Here is a 20,926-nt window from a genome sequence, read left to right as displayed (position 1 = left end):
TTAACAACTCCCATGGGTGGGAGGGCGGGTGCTGCCCCACCTGGTCCAGGTAAAAGAGGGCTTTTCCTGCGCCCGTATGATCCTAAATAGCCTCCCTCCTGGTCATCTGGGGAGAGATGGGTCAGCGTCCCCATGCTCATCAACTCTGAAGCTGCCACAGTCAGTCACTCTAACTCTCTAGCCCAGGGGTAGGCAACCTATGGCAAGCGTGCCAAAGGCGGCACGTGAGCTGATTTTCAGTGGCACTCACACTGCCTGGGTCCTGGCCACCGGTACCGGGGGCTCTGCATTTTAATTTAATTTTAAATGAAGCTTCTTAAACATTTTAAAAACCTTATTTACTTTACATACAACAATAGTTTAGTTATATATTATAGACTTATAGAAAGACCTTCTAAAAACGTTAAAATGTATTACTGGCACACGAAACCTTAAATTAGAGTGAATAAATGAAGACTCGGCACACCACATCTGAAAGGTTGCCGACCCCTGCTCTAGTCCTTAAAGGGGTCACACACTTTTCCTACAAGCCACACTATGGCCCCCACTACTTAATGTGTTGCGAGGTCATTGTTCCTTGTGTCCCCATTTGTCTGTATCCATCTGGTGTCTCTTATCTTATACTTAATTGTAAGATGTTTGGGGCACGGAACAACTTTTCATTCTGTTTGTGCAATGCCTAGCACAATGGGGACCTGGTCTATGCCTGGGACTCTTCGGCTACAAATAATATTCATGTTTTATACTCCTTTCACTTCTTTTTGAAATTAAACCTTTATTATTCTAGTACACCCTTTTAAAACCCTATATTTGGGGAGACAGATATGTCAACGCAAAGCATGAAGCAGCAGTCATTTTATTACAGTTCAGAGATTGAGAGTTTAAATCTTTGTGTTACCAACAAGGTCTAAGTGGAAACTATAATTGTTTCTTGGCCTCGCTCAGGTAAGTGGGAGGTTGCTAGATGGAAGAGTCATAACCACTGAAAGCATCAGAAAGGTTACCAACAGGGACAAAAGAGAGAGGAAGAAGGGCGGGAGGGAGACACCTAGTGTAAATATCACTATTTAATGACTTAGTTTATCAGGGCTTCTTTGTCAAAACAAAATGCCTGATGACAATTTCTTAGAAGAATGGAAACAAAATGACAATTCTTTTCATTCCAGTTGCAATAAAGAAAAGTAATGTACAGTATTTGTAAACCATGGATTTAAACATCACTTGTGACTCTCCAAATTGCCATCTTCAGTGAATCAAATCTGATTTTGCCATATTTTTATATAAGAACACAAGAACCTGCCTGTGTACCTGGCTGCAGGGCAGCGGAGTTCAAACTGGTGACCAGCGTGGTCATGATGAGCATTGTGGGACACCTCCTAGAGGCTACTTAGGGCAACATAAGCAATGCACCGACACTGCCACTAATTGGGTAAGACCAATAGTCCATCTAGCCCAGTATGCTGTATTCTGACAGTGGCCAATGCCAGATGCTTAAAAGGGAATGAACAGAACAGGGCAATCATCATGTGATCCATTCCTTTTCATCCAGTCCCAACATCTGGTAGTCAGAGGCCTAGGGACACCCAGAGGGACACCCAGAGGGGTTGCATACCTAACCATGCTGGCTAATAGCCACTGATGGACCTATCATCCATTAATTTATCTAGTTCTTTTTAAAATCTGGTTATAGTTTTGGCCTTCACAACATCCCCTGGCAACAAGTTCCACAGGTTCACTATGTGTTGTGTGAAGTGGTACTTCCTTTCGTTTGTATTAAACCTGCTGCCTATTAATTTCATTGGGTGACCCCTGGTTCGTGTGTGTTATATGAAGGGGTAAATAACACTTCCTTATTCACTTTCTCTACACCATTCATGATTTTATAGACCTCCTTAGTTGTCTCTTTTCCAAGCTGAACAGTCCCAATCTTTTTAATCTCTCCTCATATGAAAGCTTTTATATATGCCTAATCATTTTTGTTGCCCTTTTCTGTACTTTCAATTTCTATTATATCTTTTTTGTGACCAGAACTGCATGCAGTATTCAAGGTGTGGGTATACCAAGTAGATTTATATAGGGACATTTTGATATTTTCTGTCTTATTATCTATCCTTTCCTAATAGTTCCCAACATTCTGTTAGCTTTTTTGACTGCCACTGAACACTGAGCAGATGTTTTCAGAGAACTATCCAGTGACTCCAAGATCTGTTTTGACTGGTAATAGCTAATTTAGACTCCATCATTTTGTATGTATAGGTGGGATTATGTTTTCCAACATGTATTACTTTGCATTTGTCAGCATTGAATTTCATCTGCCATTTTGTTGGCCAGTCACTCAATTTTGTGAGATCCTTTGTACCTCTTTGGACTTAACTATCTTGAGTAATTTGTATCATCTGCAAACTTTGCCACTTCACTGTTTACCCCTTTTTCCAGATCATTTATGAATATATTGAACAGCACCAGTCCCGTATAGATCCCTGGGGTACATTGCTATTTACCTTTCTCAATTCTGAAAACTAACCATTTATTCCTACCCTTTGTTTCCTGTCTTTTAAGCAGTTACTAATCCATGAGAGAACCTTCCCTCTTACCCCACGACTGCTTACTTTGCTTAAGAGTTTTTGGTAAGGAACCTTGCCCAAGGCTTTCTGAAAGGCCAACTACACCATATCCACTAGATTACTCTTGTCCACATGTTTGTTGATCCCTCAAAGAATTTTAGTAGATTGGTGAATTATGATTTTCCTTTATAAAAGACATGTTGACTCTTCCACAACAAATCATATTCATCTATGTGGTGTGACAAAGTTCCTCCTCTATCTTGGTGGGTCCTGCGCTTATTGGCGGATTTTCTTGCCTCAGAGATTCACCATGTGAGTTGGGGAACAGCCCAGAGACCTTCCCCTCTGGAAGAACCCACAGTCCAGGTCAATTGGGAGGTTTGGGGGGAACCCAGGCCCGCCCTCTACCCCAGGTTCCAGCCCAGGGCCCTGTGGACTGCAGCTGTCTATAGTGCCTCCTGTAACAGCTTTATGACAGCTACAACTCCCTGGGCTACTTCCCCATAGCCTCCTCCAAACACCTTCCTTATTCTCACCACAGGACCTTCCTCCTGGTGTCTGATAACGCTTGTGCTCCTCCGTCCTCCAGCAGCAGCACGCCCTCTCAGCTCCTTGCGCCTCTTGCTCCCAGCTCCTCACACTCACACCACAAACTGAAGTGAGCTCCTTTTAAAACCCAAGTGCCCTGATTAGTCTGCCTTAATTGATTCTAGCAGCTTCTTAATTGGCTCCAGGTGTCCTAATTAGCCTGCCTGCCTTAACTGGTTCTAGCAGGTTCCTGATTACTCTAGTGCAGCCCCTGCTCACTCAGGGAACAGAAAACTACTCATCCAGTGACCAGTATATTTGCCCTTTACCAGACTCCTGTACCCCACTGGTCTGGGTCTGTCACAGTGGCTAATAATTCTGTTCTTTAGTATAGTTTCATTCAATTTGCCTGGTACTGACATTAGGTTTACCAGCCTGTAATTGCCAGGATCTTCTCTGGAGCCTTTTTTAAAAATTGGCATCACATTAGCTATCCTCCAGTCATCTGGTACAGAAGCTCATTTAAGCAATAGTTTACATATCACAGTTCATAGATCTGAAAAATCATATTTGGGTTCCTTCAGAACTCTTAAATGAACACAATCTCGTCCTGGTGACTTATTACTGTTTAATATATCAAATTGTTCCAAAACCTCCTTTACTGACATCTTGATTTGGGTCAGTTCCTCAGATTTGTCACCTAAAAAGAATGGCACAAGTGTGGGAATCTCCCTCACATCCTATGCAGTGAAGGCTTAAGCAAAGAATTCATTAAGGCCATGTTTACACTACACAGGTAAGTTGACATAAGGAACCTTACGTCGACCTAACTATGGAGGCGTACACATGGCAATGTTCCTACTGCCAACTAAACTCTCCTGCTACGCTGACTTAATCAAACCACCTCAATGAGATGCATAGCGCTTAGGGCAACGTAGTTGGAGCGATGCAGTGTCAGTGTAGATGCTGCGCTGCTTGTGTTGCCCTAAGTGGCCTCCATGAGATGTCTCACAATGCGCATCGTGACCGCTCTTGTCACCAGTTTGAACTTCACTGCCCTGCAGCCAGGTACACAGGCATGTGCCCCTCACCCTTTAAAGCCCCAGGAATTTTTGAAATTCCTCTTCCTGTTTGCTTGTTGTGGAGTGCTCACATAGCAACTGCCCAAATGACCAGGCCAACTCCCTGCAGCAAACACACTCCTACCTGGAATACACTAGAGTTGCTGAATCTGTTGGGTCTGTGGGGAGAGAAGGCAGTGCAGTCACAGCTCCGCTCCAGCCACAGGAACTTTGATACCTACAGGCAGATTGCTCATGACACAGAGAAGGGGCATAATAGGGACATGCGGCAGCGCTGTGCAGAGATCCAGGAGCTGAAGAGTGTGTACCAGCAGGCAAGGGAGGCCAATCATCGGTCTGGTCACTTCTACAAGGAGCTGCACGCCATCCTTGGCAGTGACCCCACCTCCACTGCTGAGAGCCCCAGGGATACTTTGCCGGGGGCTGGAGACCACGGCCAGCGGAATGAACCCTAAGTACGATGTGGTGGATGAGGAAGTGGAGTTGGGAGGAAGACAAGCAGCAGGTACGCCTGGCGGCCTAGCGAACCAGGATTGCTTTTTAACTCTGAGGGGTCTAACCAGTCCCAGCACTCCTGCTCTGGCATGCCTGAAGCAGGGGATGGAAGCTCCAGTAAGTGCTCATTGTACTTTGATGATCTAGGGAGACATGAGGTAATGCTCTGCTTATTTTACTCAGAGCAGAAGAGGGACTGAAATAACCAACACAGGTACAGTTTGAATCTGTTTCTCATTCCCCTGTGCAGCAAGGCAGAAGGGGCCCTGCAGAAAAGTTAGTTTATGCACACCGGGATGTCCCAGGAATCCTCCATAGAGATCTCTAGGAAACGTTTGTGGAGATACTCTGCAATCCTCTGCCGAAGGTTTCTTGAGCAGAGGTTTCTTAGCTTCTTCGCGATGGCCTTGTCTTTCTTGAGTGCCCCTTTAACACCTCAATTGCCTAGTGGATTGTTTGTGAGATTCCCTGCTTCTGATGTACTTGAAAAAAAAAATACTGTTAGTTTTGGAGTCTTTTTCTAGTTGCACTTCAAATTCTTCTTTGGCCTGCCTAATTATACTTTACACTTGTCTTGCCAGAGTTTATGCTCCTTTCTATTTTCCTCCGTAGGATCTGACTTCCAATTTTTAAAGGATGCCTTTTTGCCTCTAACTGCTTCTTTAACTCTGTTGTTTAGCCATGGTGACTTTTTTTGGTCCTCTTAGTCTTTTTAAGTTGGGGTATAAATCTAATTTGAGCCACTATTATGGTGTTTTTTAAAAGCTTCTATGAAGCTTGCAGGCATTTCATTCTTGTGAATGTTCCTTTTAATTTCCGTTTGAACTAGCTTCCTCATTTTTGTGTAGTTCCCTTTTCTGAAGTTAAATGATACTGTGGTGGGCTTCTCTGGTATTTTCCCTGTGACAAGAATGTTAAATTTAATTACATTATAGTGACTGTTACAGAGTGGTTCAAGCTATACTCACCTCTTGGACCAAATCCCTGTGCTACACTTAGGAGTAGATAAAGAATTACTTCTCCCCTTGTGGGTTCCAGGACAAGCTGCTACAAGAAGCAGTCATTAATGGTGTCTAGAAACTTTATTTTTGCATGCCATCATGAAGTGACATGTACCCAGTCAATATGGGGATAGTTGAAATCCCCTATCATTACTGAGCTTTCTATTTTTATAGCCTCTCTAATCTCCCTGAGCACTTCACAATCACCATCCTGGTCAGCAAAAAGAACAGGAGTACTTGTGGCACCTTAGAGACTAACAAATTTATTAGAGCATAAGCTTTCGTGGACTACAGCCCACTTCTTCGGATGCAGTCGGCAGTATGTTCATACTAATATACTCTCATTATTCAAGCATGGAATTTCTATCCATAGAGATTGTATAGTACAGTTTGTTTCATTTAAAATTTGTACTTGACTCTATGCTTTCTTTCACATATAGTGCCATTCCCACACCAGAACAATCTATTCTGTCATTCCGATATATTTTGTACCCTGATATTACAGTGTCCCATTGGCTATCATCATTCCACCAAGTTTCTGTGATGCCTATTATAGCAATATCCTCATTTAATAGCAGGCACTCAAGTTCACCCATCTTATAAGTATTTAGACTTATAGCATTTACATACAAGCACTTATAAAATGTGCCTCTTTTTAGCTGTCTGCCTTCATGTGATATAATTGTATGGGACTCTTTCATTTGACCATTTCTCTTCAGTTCCTACCTGTACTTTATCAACATCTATCCTCTCCTCTTTCCTAGGATATAGAGAATCCCTGTTTGTAGATCACTCCCCTATAGGATGTCTCTATCTGAACTGTGTGCTCCTCCACACCTGTCAGCTTTCCCCCAGCACTAATTTAAAAACTCCTCTACTTCCTGGTTAAAGTGCTGACAGCATGTCTACTCAGATGGAGGTCATTTCAGGTGTGTATTGGGGTACTGATTCCAACAAAGGACTAGCTGGGAAAAAGCAATGCCTAGCTGATAAGATATTAGGTGAGGAGCCCAGTTTCCGGGAAGGTGGTTTAATGACTAGCTGAGGAAGCTAGTTTTCTCCAGAGAACAGGAGGTTTAATGGTTGTCATTTAGTGGAAAGAAGAATACTAAACCAAATTCCAGCAAGGTGGTTGGAAGTCTTCCCAGAGAAGGGGAGCACATTGCCAGGAATAGGAAAGGTCAGTCAGGCTGTTTAAGAGAGCTCAAACATTGACAGGCATGGGACCTGGATAAGAAAAAAAGGGAACATTACCCAGAAGAAAATGCTAGGAAACAAGGTTTTTTGCTTAAAATTTTCCTGCAAATCTAAAAACTTTGTTGCCTACCCAGAGAGGTGTCAGGCAATCTTACATAGCGGTATGAAGTTTTGTAATTTACTTTTATTTCCATTGATTCTCTATTTTCTTTGTTAAATAAACCTTGTCTTAATTCAGGTAAATCTAAATTGACGATTAATTGGAGTATTTCTTCAAGCAACTCTGTAAGCATCATGCACACCTATGATGCTCTACAAATCCAAATGGCAGTGGCTTGTCCCAAGGAAAAACACTTGATCCTTCAGCCTCTGATTCAAAGTCAAAGGCCCAGAGCAAGGAATCGTGTACCACCACTGGCACTCTGGTTCAGATTGGCCCAAAGCAAGTTAAAACCCCTACAGACCACCAAGAAAAAGAGGATTTTGAAAGTTAAATAACCATGTTCTAATTCATTAGGCCGTAAGCCTGTTGGTCCTTTACATAGGAACATACACACATACATAACATACATAACTTCAAATCCAAACAGATTAGCAATCCATCCAGTTCAGTATTCAACCTTTGGCCAGTACTGGATGTGTCAAAATAAGCTAGTACATACAAATCCCAGAACAGTCATCCTTAAATAAGGGAAATATCCAGACCATGGAATTATCTGTATCATGAGCAATTGTTCTAAAATAGCACAGTGTTTTAGAAATGAATATTAACCATCCAGCGTGTAATGAGTGAACTGTAATCAGTGACTTTATTTTGAGATAAGGCTGACTGAACTTTTTGAAACTTTGCAGCAAACAAAATAAACCTGAAAATACTGTATTTCCTTGGCAGGGCTGTTTACTAAGTATTGATTGATTGATATTTGTTTAACAAAAATTGTATATGAAAGCGAAAGGAGACTAACATTTTCCTTAAGACTACAAAAAGCCTTCCTCCATTATCCATTTCTAGATCTACAACCCCTGCAGGCACAATGTATCCCGTCCCCTCCAGTACCTTCCTGACTCCATACAGGATATCCACACCAAAGGAAGCCTAGATTTAGTAACACAATCTGTTACAAGATTCTTGTTTTCCATCTCCCAACAGAATGCATTCCTGCAAACAAATTATTCCCATACAACGATGGGAATATATTGAAATACCTCACTATCTTTCTGCAGCCTCTAATATAGGTTCAAGTGCAGAAATCAACAAAAATCTCATCTACTTATAGTATGTAAGTCGGATACAAGGAAAAAGGGTGTAGGCGTCACAATGTAGTTAGAAGGGATTGATGCAATGTCATGCTTTCACATTTAGAAATACATCCTCAAGGCAATGATACTTTGGAGAATAGGATTATAGCAGCAGTCAAGACTGAAGTGATTCCTGAAAGAGATGCCATTTCTGGGAGTAATCTAGAACTATGACCACCCTCTGGAAACTGATAGTATCTCTCTTTTCCGCCCTCCCCCACCCCCAAATACGAACTACCCAAGGACATCATCGGATTTGTGTTTTGGTGCTAATTTCTGAAAGCACCACTTGGAGGCAGTACTATCAAACACAATTCAAGAGAGTGACAGCCACTGGTAAGTGGGGGTAGTCAGAATACCGTCTGTGTCCATGAGGCTCTAAGAATCCCTGTGTGAATGGTGTGAATTCCACCATTCAGAAACTGCATCTAATTAATGCATCCAATTGCAACTGGGATTTCTCCACATGGTTCTGTACCAATGATATGTTGTCATAATACCTTACTAAGAGCTGTTGGAAGTTTCAAACAATAGTATTATGGTTCCTCACTCCCCCAGATGACAAACTGTTACACGCTTCCAGAACCCTGTTACTCAGGTCTATGTGACATCCCGCTCCAACTCCTCTTATTTTCTGAGAGGGAGCTTGTCTGGAGCTGAGAGATAGGAACTCTTTGGTTCTGATGATAGCTCTGCTGGTATCTTGTTGTCTTGCCCTGTGTAAACTAAAAGACTAATTTCCTGGCAATTTGCAAATAATCCCGTACCTATGTCATCTCACTGTTGTGAGAATTAAATAGTTAATGTTTCCACAACATTGTAAATATAAAGCAGTAGAGAGATTCCATTTTTCAAAGAGGAGCGTCATTACAAGGCATTATTGTCTCCTTTCCATTTTAATGGGTTCAGCTTCTCCAATCCCATCACAAGGCAATGCCTTCTTTTCTAGATTAAAAAAAAAGTTAAGTAAGAAAAAGCATGCTGCAATTTTGAATGGGCATAGTCATACACAGATGACTAGCTTTGTATAGTTCAGTGACTAATTATCTCTTTCTGATTTAAGGTGAAGAATGCTCACTCTCTGGAGACTGCTGATATTTGAAGGAAGATTTGGTTACATGTTTTAGCCTATTATATTTTTTACCTGTTCCTAATAGATTTTAACATTTGAGGTATAGATTTCACTAGCCTCAATGCAAGATAACATCTTTTATAATATGGCATTACAGTTCTTCTCTCTGTGAGTTTGAAAGGACTTTTCAATAGAGGACTTTGCCTGTGTAAATACATGGCAAATATAAAGCTAGTAAGTATTTATACATTAAAAAACCTGGGAGATTACATGTATGAATATTGATAAAAGCAGCTACACAGATTCTGCTTTTCCAGGTTGCTTAACTACCTGAAATGCCTCATTAGTAAGATCATATTATTTTGCATAAAAATGTGCAAAAAATATTTGCAAAATAGTCCTTTGTATTAAGATGCTAAAAACATATCAACCAGACAATACAAATCATGGCTAGGAAAGATTTCTCTGTCATAAAGAAGATCTGATTTATTCTGACAGTTTCTGAGGATCTTTGATATCAAAGTCTCTTTATAAGACACTGACAGTCATCAAGTGGATGTTTGTCAAAGTACATTTTCCAGATGTCTAAATAAAACAGGTTTACTTTGATGAGTTTTATACCGATAGCTGAAGGTAGAATACAGGCTTTGCTTCTATTTGCATCTCTTTACTTCAATGGCTCACAAATTTGCTTCAGCTTTCCAGCTATTTTTGTTGCACTTTTTGACGATTAATTATTAAAAACTTAATAAAACATTAAATCCCCCCTTTAAAAAAGAAAAAGATAAATACAGTCAGTCAGTCCTTTTGGCTTGTAGGTTTATTATGATGGGAACCAGATGTTCGAGTCAAAAAGCATGCCACAGAGAGGTCGCTCCAAAGGACATTCTCTGAGGCAGCATACATGGAGAAGAAGTTGGGTTGGGATAGATAGAGGGCCTAATCCTGTCCCAATGAAATCAGTGGGAGCTTTGGCATTGACTTCAATGGGAGTAGGACTAATTTCTAAGAGATGGACCATGACTAAACAGATCAACTATCCCATAGAAACAGAAACAGACAAGGAACAGAAGTTACTTCTACAGCCCAATGGCAAAGCAGCACTGATGCCTTTTGCCTCTGCATGTCTGGGTGTGTGAAGGACACCCCCTCTCACACACACACACACACACACACACACACACACACACTCTCCGCAAGTTCTCTTTAAGCAGGGTTTAGCCTATAGTTCATGCAATCAGTTACCATAGTAAAGCTTGTAACATGTTTAGGGATCCACCTAGATGGCAAGTGGCTAGATACCACAGTGATGGACACAGTATGAAAACAGATGAGATACTGTAACATCAAGGGTCGTCATCATTGGCCTGGCTTATTAAAAATGTTTTATAAGATGGTAATGAACCTGTTTTTAAAGTCACAATATATATATGAAATTAACATATTCTAAAGTCTCCTTACTGGACAGCCACTATTTTCAGGGCTTTCTGAGTTCTTTTTTCATGCAACTCCAAGTCAAATATAACGTTCGTTTTAAATCCATGCAAAAAATTAACTTTATTAATTTTCCTATGTGAACAGTGGAACGCTATGAACTGTTAGGCACAAAGGTGCCAAACTATGTCATTAATAGTTAAATCTCACAATCTCTTCCAATTATTGTAAAACACCACTAGTCACTGTGCCCAGGATATTTTATAAATATCTATCTAGGTTTTATGTAAACAAGTTGGGCAGGATTTGGGAAATGGAGAAAAGGAAGCAGTCTTCATTTAGTGAAACTTTTGGTTTTACTCTGCATGTAAATAACTGTGGAGGATAAAACTTATAGGGCAGGTCTTCACTACAGGGAGGGTCGATTTAAGATACATAAATTCAGCTACGCGAATAGCGTAGCTGAATTCGACGTATCGGAGCCGACTTACCCCGCTGTGAGGATGGCGGCAAAATCGACCTCCGCGGCTCCCTGTCGACGGCGCTTACTCCTACCTCCGCTGGTGGAGTAAGCGCGTCGATTCGGGGATCGATTGTTGCGTCCCGACAAGACATGATAATTCGATCCCCGAGAGATCAATTTCTACCTGCCGATTCAGGTGGGTAGTGTAGACCTAGCCTATGTCTTCATTAGCAGCTGGTTAGAAAAAATGTTTGATTGTTAAATAAAAGGTGAAAAATTCCACAACTCTGGGAAATACCTGAGGAAATGGGCTCAGTGGTTCAGAATTAAGATGAGAGGTAAAACAGAATCCACCCCAACTGTAGGCAGAGTTTGAGACAGCTCTCCCCACCTGAGAGTGTATGGTTGCTGGAGACACATAGTGGGGATCCACAAAATTTTTGACCATGATCCCAAATTCCTTTCCATTACTAACCCATTATATGGAGCCCTGTTCCGTCACCAGTGGGAGTTTACTTGCATGCCTACACAGTAGCCCCCTCCAATCCCATGATGCAGTTGTGCCATAATGGAACACTATCAGGGCCCTTCAGGGACTGCAGGTATGGGGGGATTTTCACCCAAATAGCATTCCTGGATATATCCAACTGCCATCACTCTTAGAGAGACAAGGTGGGTTAGCTCATATCTTTTATTGAACCAACTTTTGTTGATGAGAGAGACAGGCACACAGAGTGTGTGGCTCTCACCCACAGAAGTTGGTTCAATAAAAATATTACCTCACCTGGGACCAACATGGCTACAACTACACTGCAGCCACCATTCTTGGCTGACACATCAAGGCTTGAGCCAGGAACCAAGAGAGCTAAATGGATGATCTCCTACAGCTTGAACTGAAGAGCCAAGGCTCTCTGAGGGGTTTGTATGAAGCTCATTTCCTCTGTGGACTGTGTATGGAGGGGAGACCTGTAACAAACATTCACCAGTGGGTTACATATATACTAAAATCCTTGTATGAAATTAGACCATTTACCTGCAGTATGCAGTCCTCTAGCCATTAACAGTTAAACCCATTTGTTTAAAAATATACTTTGAGTCATTTAAAAGAATAAAAATAACTATACATGTTCTTTCTTGAATACAGCAGCAATAAAGGACCTTTTTATTCACTCTAAATTGTTAAAATATATATTTGCAAGAGTGAAATAATTCTTGGTGCCTGTCTCCAGATGCAACAACATTTTTACCAATCTGATGAATTGGAAAGAAAGGTTTTATTTACTCTGCATAGAAGTGGTTTAAAGCTGCCTGGAAAGGGTGTTCCTCAGATCCATTACTTAATCAGATACAAATGTACCAAAAATTATTCTATTTTCAGTTGGCACAGAATTCAGTCCACAGCGTGATCAGTTATCTGTGTTGCCTGGAAGGAACTCTGGGTAAGTCACAGGAAAAAGGTGGGAGCATTGTCAGTGTTTCCTGATGGCCAGAACATTAATGTATTGTTCTGACTTTTTTCTTTTTACATTATCGCATCGTGTCATATTTATTTCTGCAACATCCTCTTTCCAGGCAGGACTTGATACAATATTTATTGACTTGTGAAAACTGCGTCAATATACATACCCCACTTTGCATTCTTAAATTAAAAAGCATCTTTCATGAACCCTTGTTGTGTAGATAGTACTATACAGTGTTGCCAACTCTGAGATAGTCCTGGAATTCTTATTTTAAATAATTGTATGTTTTGTAATAATGTTTTTAAACACCAAAAATCCCATTTAAGTTTTGGGTCCAGGGGTATCCTACCAGCTCAATTTCACTGAGGAACAAAACTGCACCATTTAACTAGAAACTGTCTGAAGCATTCATCACAGGGTGAAGTTCGTCCCTGTGCCAGAGAGCCAGGACAAAGCCTATGCACCACACAAGTCCTCCAAACAGAGCTTAAGTAACTTTAATTGGTATATAGTGGCCTTGTGCTAGCTCTCTGCATAAGGGAAGATTTCACCCTACAGAGAATATCTGAAAAGCAATAAGTAACGTATAGGAAAGTTGTTACAAATATCTAAAGACACAAAGGTCAAGTTATGTAACTGAACATATTAATTAGGTTAAAAAATTTTGAGGCATGCTCTCTCTAACCTCATAGATGAAATATCACTACAGACTCAAGAAGCTAATCAATCTTTGTTTATTTTATTTTGTATGACTGAAATATGGGAAAAATCAATGTGGAACCCTGAATAGTATTTCAGCTATATATTTCGCCACTGATTTGCAATATACAACAAGGTCAGGTGCGCTGAGTAGAGAGGATTTCCAGCACACTTCAGCACCATAACAGATCCAGCATTAGACATCTTTCTTTAGTTTGTAAAAAAATTGCCTTGTTAGCAAGAACAGACTCAATATTTCAGTGCTGTTATGACTGTTTTCTCCAGTAGTTCTATGCAGTGTAGTTGTAGCCATGTCGGTCCCAGGATATTAGAGAGAAAAAGTGGGTGAGGTAATATCTTTTATTGGACCAACTTCTGTGGGTGAGATAGACAAGCTTTCAAGCTACACAGACCTCTTCTTCAGGTCTGGGAAAGGTACTAAGAGTGTCACAGCTAAATACAAGATCAAACAGAGTTTAGCATAAGTAGTTAGCACATATTTTAAGGGACCACTCACAGTGAAGCCTTAAGAAAGTGTAGTGATTGTCTGGTTCCACCCACATAGTGCTTATTGGGGCATTTAATGCACTGGATGAGGTACCACATCTTGTGATAGGCATGTGTAGGACCCATGGATCTTGAAAGGTGTGTTGTGGGGGGTGCTGATCACTGTAGCAGTGGAGGTGTGTCTACAGGTTTTGCATCTGTTGTTCTGGCAGGGTCTGGTGCCACTTTGAGTTGGTGTGTCCTGGTCTGTGGGGTGCTGGCTTCTGATGATGAGCTTGGGGGTTGTTTGAAGGCCAGAAGAGGGGGTTCAGAAAAGATTTCCTTCCCAATGGGGTTGTGTAGTGGAGCTGGCATTGAATCAGTACCTGATGTTGCATCGTTTCATTAATATTATCACATTCTGAAATGAGGAGATAGTGACACAGAATTATGCCAACCTGCAAATCAGTAATTTCTAGAATTTTGATAGAAATAAAGTCTGTCATGTGCATCTCAGAATGGATCACCGACATCAAAACCAGGGCCACAGAGAGCAACTTGCATCTCCTGAGCCAAGGGTGAGTATCAGAGATCATTTTGTTTTCAGTAATCCTGTGCATTGATTTTTATTTGAAGGCGCTAATAAGTTTTCAAAAATATTCCCCTGCTCATCTTTGTATTTATTCTTGTATAAGAGTATTTTTGCTAGAGATCAGCAATTGTCAGAGTACATGAATTGTATACTTGAGGAACTCAGTTTTCAAATGAAGGTGCCTAAACTAAGCCTCTCACTTCAGCATCTAGACTCCTAAAATTGGCATTTAGTCCTGAAGGTACCAGATTAATATTAAACATTCCTTATTAAGTCCATGCTCTCCATAAATGTACACTGTATTCTTATTCAACAGCATGAGAATGGCACCAGCATTGGTCTACTCTGTTGACACACATTAAGATAAACTCATGTTACAGCTATCCTTCCACCTTTTCCCAGTCCTTTGTATATTATAGAGGCTAATTTTAAAACTAGCAAAACGTCACATACAGCAGTAGGCTAACAGTGTTCCGGCCTGTTAGCAGGTGGTGTTCCAGCTAGGAAATGCTATAGTGAGTTTTTCTGACTGACTACTTGTGCAGCTGGCTAGTTACTCCACCCAGGTACAAGGGAGGTTGGAATAGTCCTAAAAGTCCTGCAGGGAGGGAGCCTCAGAGCAGCCAACCCTGGGGGGAAGGGTTAAATTGGGTTAAAGTAACCATAGGGACAGTCATGCCTGACAAGAAAACTTAGGCTGGCGTTTCCATGTAGTAGTATTTTGGAACTGCTTTGCTGTTAAATTAGTGATTCTCAAACTTTTGTACTGGTGACCCCTTTCACATAGCAAGCCTCTGAGTGTGACCCCCCTTATAAATTAAAAACACTTTTTTATATATTTAACACCATTATAAATGCTAGAGGCAGAGCGGGGTTTAGAGTGGAGGCTAACAGCTCATGACCCCCACATAATAACCTCACGACCCCCTGAGGGGTCCCAACCCCCAGTTTGAGAACCCCTGTGTTAAATAAACCAAACCCCAGGAAAGGTGTGTTTTTGTGTGTCTCTTTCTCTCTCTCGGTGTATCATTTCACATGAAATGAGCTACAGCCTGCACCCCATTACTGATCTTAATGAAATTTTAACACAAAGTCACATATTTATCTGCATTTTGCTTAAATTATTAAAACTAAGCAGAACTATTTGCTTTGCTCCTCCCCCCTAGATATCAAAGGCAGATATTAGAGATTTTGCTAATAGTTTCTAGAGTCTCTATCTGGTGTAACAGAGACACCAGTTGACATCTTGCTACTTTCATTCTTGGCTTCCAAAGCCAAAAGGGACAGACCCCTTCCATGGGTCACACAGCAGTGTTCAGCACACCTGAGAGGATAGGAGAGGAACCTAGGGCTTTCCTCCAATTGATTTTGGAGGTATACAGAGGCCAGTTTAGCCCCAGAGCAAGTTGTAGCAGCTTCCAATTTGTGCCAGCAGCAATATCTTAAGAGCTGTTCACAAGTCGGTTCAGGATTGCCACACTTCTCTCACCCTCAACACATTCCCGTCTCCCCCCTATGCAAAGGGCAGCCAGAAGTAGGTGGCGTTGAGCAGTGGTTCTCAACCAGGGGAATATGTGCCCTTGGGGGTACTCAGAAGTCTTCCAGGGAATACATCAACTCATCTAGAGATTTGTCTAGTTTTACAACCCGCTATGTAAAAAGCACTAGCAAACTCTGTACAAACAAAAATTTCATACAGACAATGACTTGTTTATCCTGCTCTACATACTATACACGGACATGTAAGTAAAATATTTATATTCCAATTGATTTATTTTATAATTATATGGTAAAAATGAGAAAGTAAGCAATTTTTCAGCAATAGTGTGTTGTGACACTTTTGTATTGTATGTCTGATTTTGTAAGCTAGTTGTTTAAGTGAGGTGAAACATGGGGTACGCAAGACAAATCAGACTTCTGCAAGGGGTACAGTAGATTGGAAAGGTTGAGAGCCACTGATGTAGAGTTATTTACGCTGGCTTTATGCAACACAGGGAGATCTGCCCCTAGCTGTTTAACCTGGCTTTCCATCCCCTTTGCACCACCGCTCAGCCAACATGGGAACAGAGCATGGTCAAAGGCCTAGCCCAAAGATGACTCCTCTCTATCTGCATGGTATCACCACAGTTTTCAGCTGATTTTCTGTCTGACAGATTTTATTAGTAGAAGTGTCAAGTTTTGTATCAAAACAATCAAGTAGCCCTCCCCCCCCCCCCAAGAGCATAGAAAGCTGGGATAATTGGTTGAAAATTGGCACCAGATGCAATAACCAGCTCCAATGCAATTTATTTACTTATTTATTTTGTCTGACAGCTGCTAAGGGAGACTATGGCAGAGAGTGAAACAGAGAAGAAGATCTCTTTGTGCTGTACCTCAGTCGGGCATTTTTGGGAACTCTTTCCCTAACTTTATATGTTGTGCTTTGTTGACAGGGTGAATACATGGACCATAAGTAGAATAAAAAGAAAAACAGCATGGAGACTGGTGTCTCCTTGAGCTACAAAGAGCAGGCTTGAAAGTTACAAAATGAGAAATTCTCCCCAAGGTGGGCTTCTCAGAGCACCCCATCAAGGCACAAAGCCCATCAGACAGCACCCAGAGAAGGAAAAAACCCTACAAAATAGACTGACTTGGGGCAGTGTGTATTACAGGGGTAGGCAATCTATGGCACACGTGCCAAAGGTAGCACGCAAGCTGATTTTCAGGGCACTCACACTGCCCGGGTCCTGGCCACCGGTCCCAGGGACTCCGCTGCTGCCTGGGGTATCGGCTTCCAGCCCCCTGCCAGCCGGGGTCCATCTGCTGACCCCGCTCAGCCTGCTGCCAGCCCCAGGTCCTGGCCACCGGTCTGGGGGGGGGCTCTCTACCGGCCTGGGGTCCTGGCTGCCAGCCTGGGGCTCTGCAGCCACCCCCAGCTGTGGCTCACTTACCCCGGCTGGGGCAGTGAAGGGTGCAGACGGGCAAGAGGGGGCGCAGCTCATCACCCCCATCTTAAAAATTGTTCCAGCGCCATTGTGCTGGGATATTTTTAAGTCCTGATTTGCTGCTTACATCACTATCATGCCACGTAGAAGAGCACACTGTGTTTGACGTTGAGATTAGAATGTACATGCAAGAACAGGAATCAGAATTTTCTGACAGATTTCCAGTGATTTGGTCCAATGCTTTATTTTCTAATTAAACCTGAAAAGTTCAACAAACGCGACTTGGATTTGTCTGTATTTCAGTGGATGGGTGTTGAAGATTTTGAAATGCAGCTCATTCAGTTAAAAAGCTCAGAATTGTGGGCATCAAAGTTGGAGAGCTGCAGCGTGCACTTGAAGCTACCGAGAGAGATCATGGGGCCTCTGTTCTGACCTGCTGAGCGTCCCTGACAGTGAATTTTAACTGTTTGAAGAAAATTGCGTTTGCAATGTTTTCAGCATTTGGATCCACATACCTGTGTGAACAGGTATTTTCACACATGAAATCTGTCCTCTGTCCCTTTCAGAGCCGATTAACAACTGATCACTCAGAAGCCTGTGTGCAGCTTAAAGTATCCAAATACGTGCCAGACATTGGAAAACTCAGCAAGGAAAAGTAAGGGCAAGGATCACACTAAACTGATAAGATCTGCATTTTAATTTAATTTTAAATGAAGTTTCTTAAACATTTTAAAAACCTTATTTACTTTACATTCAACAATAGTTTAGTTATATATTATAGACTTATAGAAAGAGACCTTCTAAAAACGTTAAAACGAGTTACTGGCACGCAAAACCTTAAATTAAAGTGAATAAATGAAAACTCGGCACACCACTTCTGAAAGGTTGCCAACCCCTCGTCTATTAGATAGCACCAGCAGCCACACTATGCCGGGGTGGCAGGGCACAGACTGAGCTGGGGTATTTCATTCCCTTCGTTATTTTGACTATGGAATAAAAATTTCAGACCAGTCTGAATCAAAATAGCTGAATTATAAGACACTCAATGACAGGCATTATAATGGAAATGCTGACACTACTGCGCACACATTGTGGGTGCACACAATCCCCAGGCTGGGGAGTGAATTGCATATTGTGTGCAAGTTCCCAAAATAGTGCTCCCAGCCATAGCAAGGCTGACTGAGTCAGTTGCTAAAGTTTCTCTCTTTCCCACGGGAACTCCAGGAAATTAAAACTGCAGAAGAAAATAAGAGGAACAGAAAAGCCTGTAACTGCCCTTTCACACCACCGGACCCCCAAAATGGAGTAATTTTGAAGTATTTTTAAAGTCACAGCAATGCTAAAGAGACATAGTTTGGACAGCACTGTGCCATCCAGGGGAAAAGGAAAAGGAACAAGGAAAAGGAAGGGGATGTAGAAAGGCAATGCAAGTTTAGTGAAGGAGCTATCAATCTCCTGGCTACTACCAGGCATCCTGCTAGCTGACAGCGACTGAGGGAATCAGTTTCTGTGAACCAAGGCCGAGAGAAACCAAACAAGAACAAACAGAAGGGGGGAGGGGGTCAGAGGCCCAATCCATTCATTCCAAATCGCAAGTGACATAGGGCTGGCTGGAAAGTTTTTTTCAAACTTACTGAAGCAAACACACTTAGGTCAAGCAGCATTCTAAATACAAAGGGACAAGTTGTGCCCTTGGATACACATGCAGGAGTCCCTCTTAAAGTGAGACAAGCCCCATGTATTTACCCAAGGGCAGATTTGGCACCTTAATATTTTTAGCCATTTACCAGTTGCTGCTGTAAGGGCAATGTCCTGGCAGCTGTCTGTACAGTACGGCAAATAATCACTGCATTGGACTCCAATAGCATTACTCAATATAGATGAATGATCTGGAAATATTATGCCTAACACGGCTATGTTATGCTTAGTGATCCTACTATCCTTGTAGCTCAGGGTGGTGACAGATCACAGGGGAACATTATTCTGTCAAAGGCCAAATATAAAAACCTGCTATTCCATACACTGCAAAGAGATTTACAAAAGTAAACATACAGGGGTATGGAGCATATCCTGATCTAACCACATACCTGCCGATTGTAACACATTTGATGCAACATTGTATTCAGCAGTTACAAGGTAAATCCATAAAAACGAGGAGTCCAGTGACACCTTGAAGACTAACAGATTTATTTGGACATAAACTTTTGTGGGCAAAAAACCCACTTCTTCAGATGCATGGAGTGAAAATTACAGATGCAGGCATAAATATACTGGCACATAAAGAGAAGGGAGTTACCTTACCAGTGGAGAACTAGTGTTGACCAGGCCAATTCAGTCAGGGTGGATGTGGTCCACTCCCAATAATTGATGAGCAGGTGTCAATACCAAGAGAGGGGAAATTGCTTTTGTAGTGAGGCAGCCACTTCCAGTCCCTAGTCAAGCTCAAATTAATGGTGTTAAATTTGCAAATGAATTGTAGCATGATTCCACTCTGTTCCCCACAATTCTCCAGTTCTGTAAACTGGGACTGAGCCTGTCAATGCCAACCTCTCTGTCCCCTGCTGCTCCTCTCTGTGCTGTCACAAGGTAATAGAAAAGAGGCAGAGATCCTCACAAAGCCCTAGTAGAAAGGACACTGTCACAGCCGAGTTGTGGGTAGCTAGACCTAGTAGTCATAGCTGGAGTCCACAGTCGTGAGACAGGAATCAAGAGGGGGCTGACTCAGGACAGCAGGAGGTCAGAAGCAGGAGACAAACTGGAGATCAGAACCAAGAATCTGACCCCCTGGTATCCTGAACCAGCTTGAAGCAGGAGACAACCTGGAGGTCAGGAACTACAAGTCAGATGAGGAGTCAAGCTAGGTCAGAATGTCAGGAGCACAATCTCTCTCATGATTTCCATGGGGCTTCACACCAGAAATGCAAGAGTTCTTGAAGCTGCAAAAAAATCCTTTCCCCTCAGTAGATCTGATTTCATGCTTTTAAGGCCCCTTTATCCATCTGTATCACAAAGCCAACTTGTTATCAGTCTGTTACATGGGACATTCCACCTCCTTCCAGCATCATTTCTGCAATCCACCACATCTAACCTTCCTCTACATTTTATAGTTCTGCAAATGACCATGAAGACAAGTTGGCATGCAAGTGCACAATCACCTCCAAGCAGGGGAAAAAAAAATGTATGAAATCAACCCACCTTTTGGAACTGTAATATATTATTGTAAACCTAGCTGGTCAACTCAGTTTAAGTTACCTTGCTAGGAAAGAACAAACCAACCATTTCCAACCCTCACAAGGAAGGAAAACAGAGATATCATTGTTGTTCTTATGCTTGGCAAGTGCTCAGATACAACGTGGATGGAGGCAAATAGAAGATCCTAGATAGGTAGATTAGGATGGTCTCAGGAAGATGATAGAGATCTGCCATCTCATAAATGAGAAATTTGAGGTGTTTGCTAGAGTATTCAAGGAGCGCAAAGGGTGAAGCGTGTGCCCACATGTTTAAAACCCATCAGTTTCAGAAGAGTTTCTCTTTCTTCCAACCAGCAGACTTCATTCCTGCTATTGCTGATCTCATTTAAAACAGCAGAATATTGCATGCATGTGAGTGTGAGGTACAAAAAGGGGAAGT

The 20,926-nt window shown here is 41.9% G+C and overlaps 1 protein-coding gene across 8 annotated transcripts in view; it reads right to left on the bottom strand.

Annotated features, from left to right (window-relative positions):
- LDB2 (LIM domain binding 2) overlaps positions 1 to 20,926 on the bottom strand; it is a 276,567-nt gene that overhangs the window by 225,465 nt on the left and 30,176 nt on the right. The gene's annotated exons all lie outside the window — the stretch shown is intronic.

The sequence above is a fragment of the Trachemys scripta genome, chromosome 5 (assembly GCF_013100865.1).
Source record: "Trachemys scripta elegans isolate TJP31775 chromosome 5, CAS_Tse_1.0, whole genome shotgun sequence".
NCBI lineage: Eukaryota > Metazoa > Chordata > Testudines > Emydidae > Trachemys > Trachemys scripta.
This window is presented reverse-complemented; position numbering and strand designations above follow the sequence as displayed.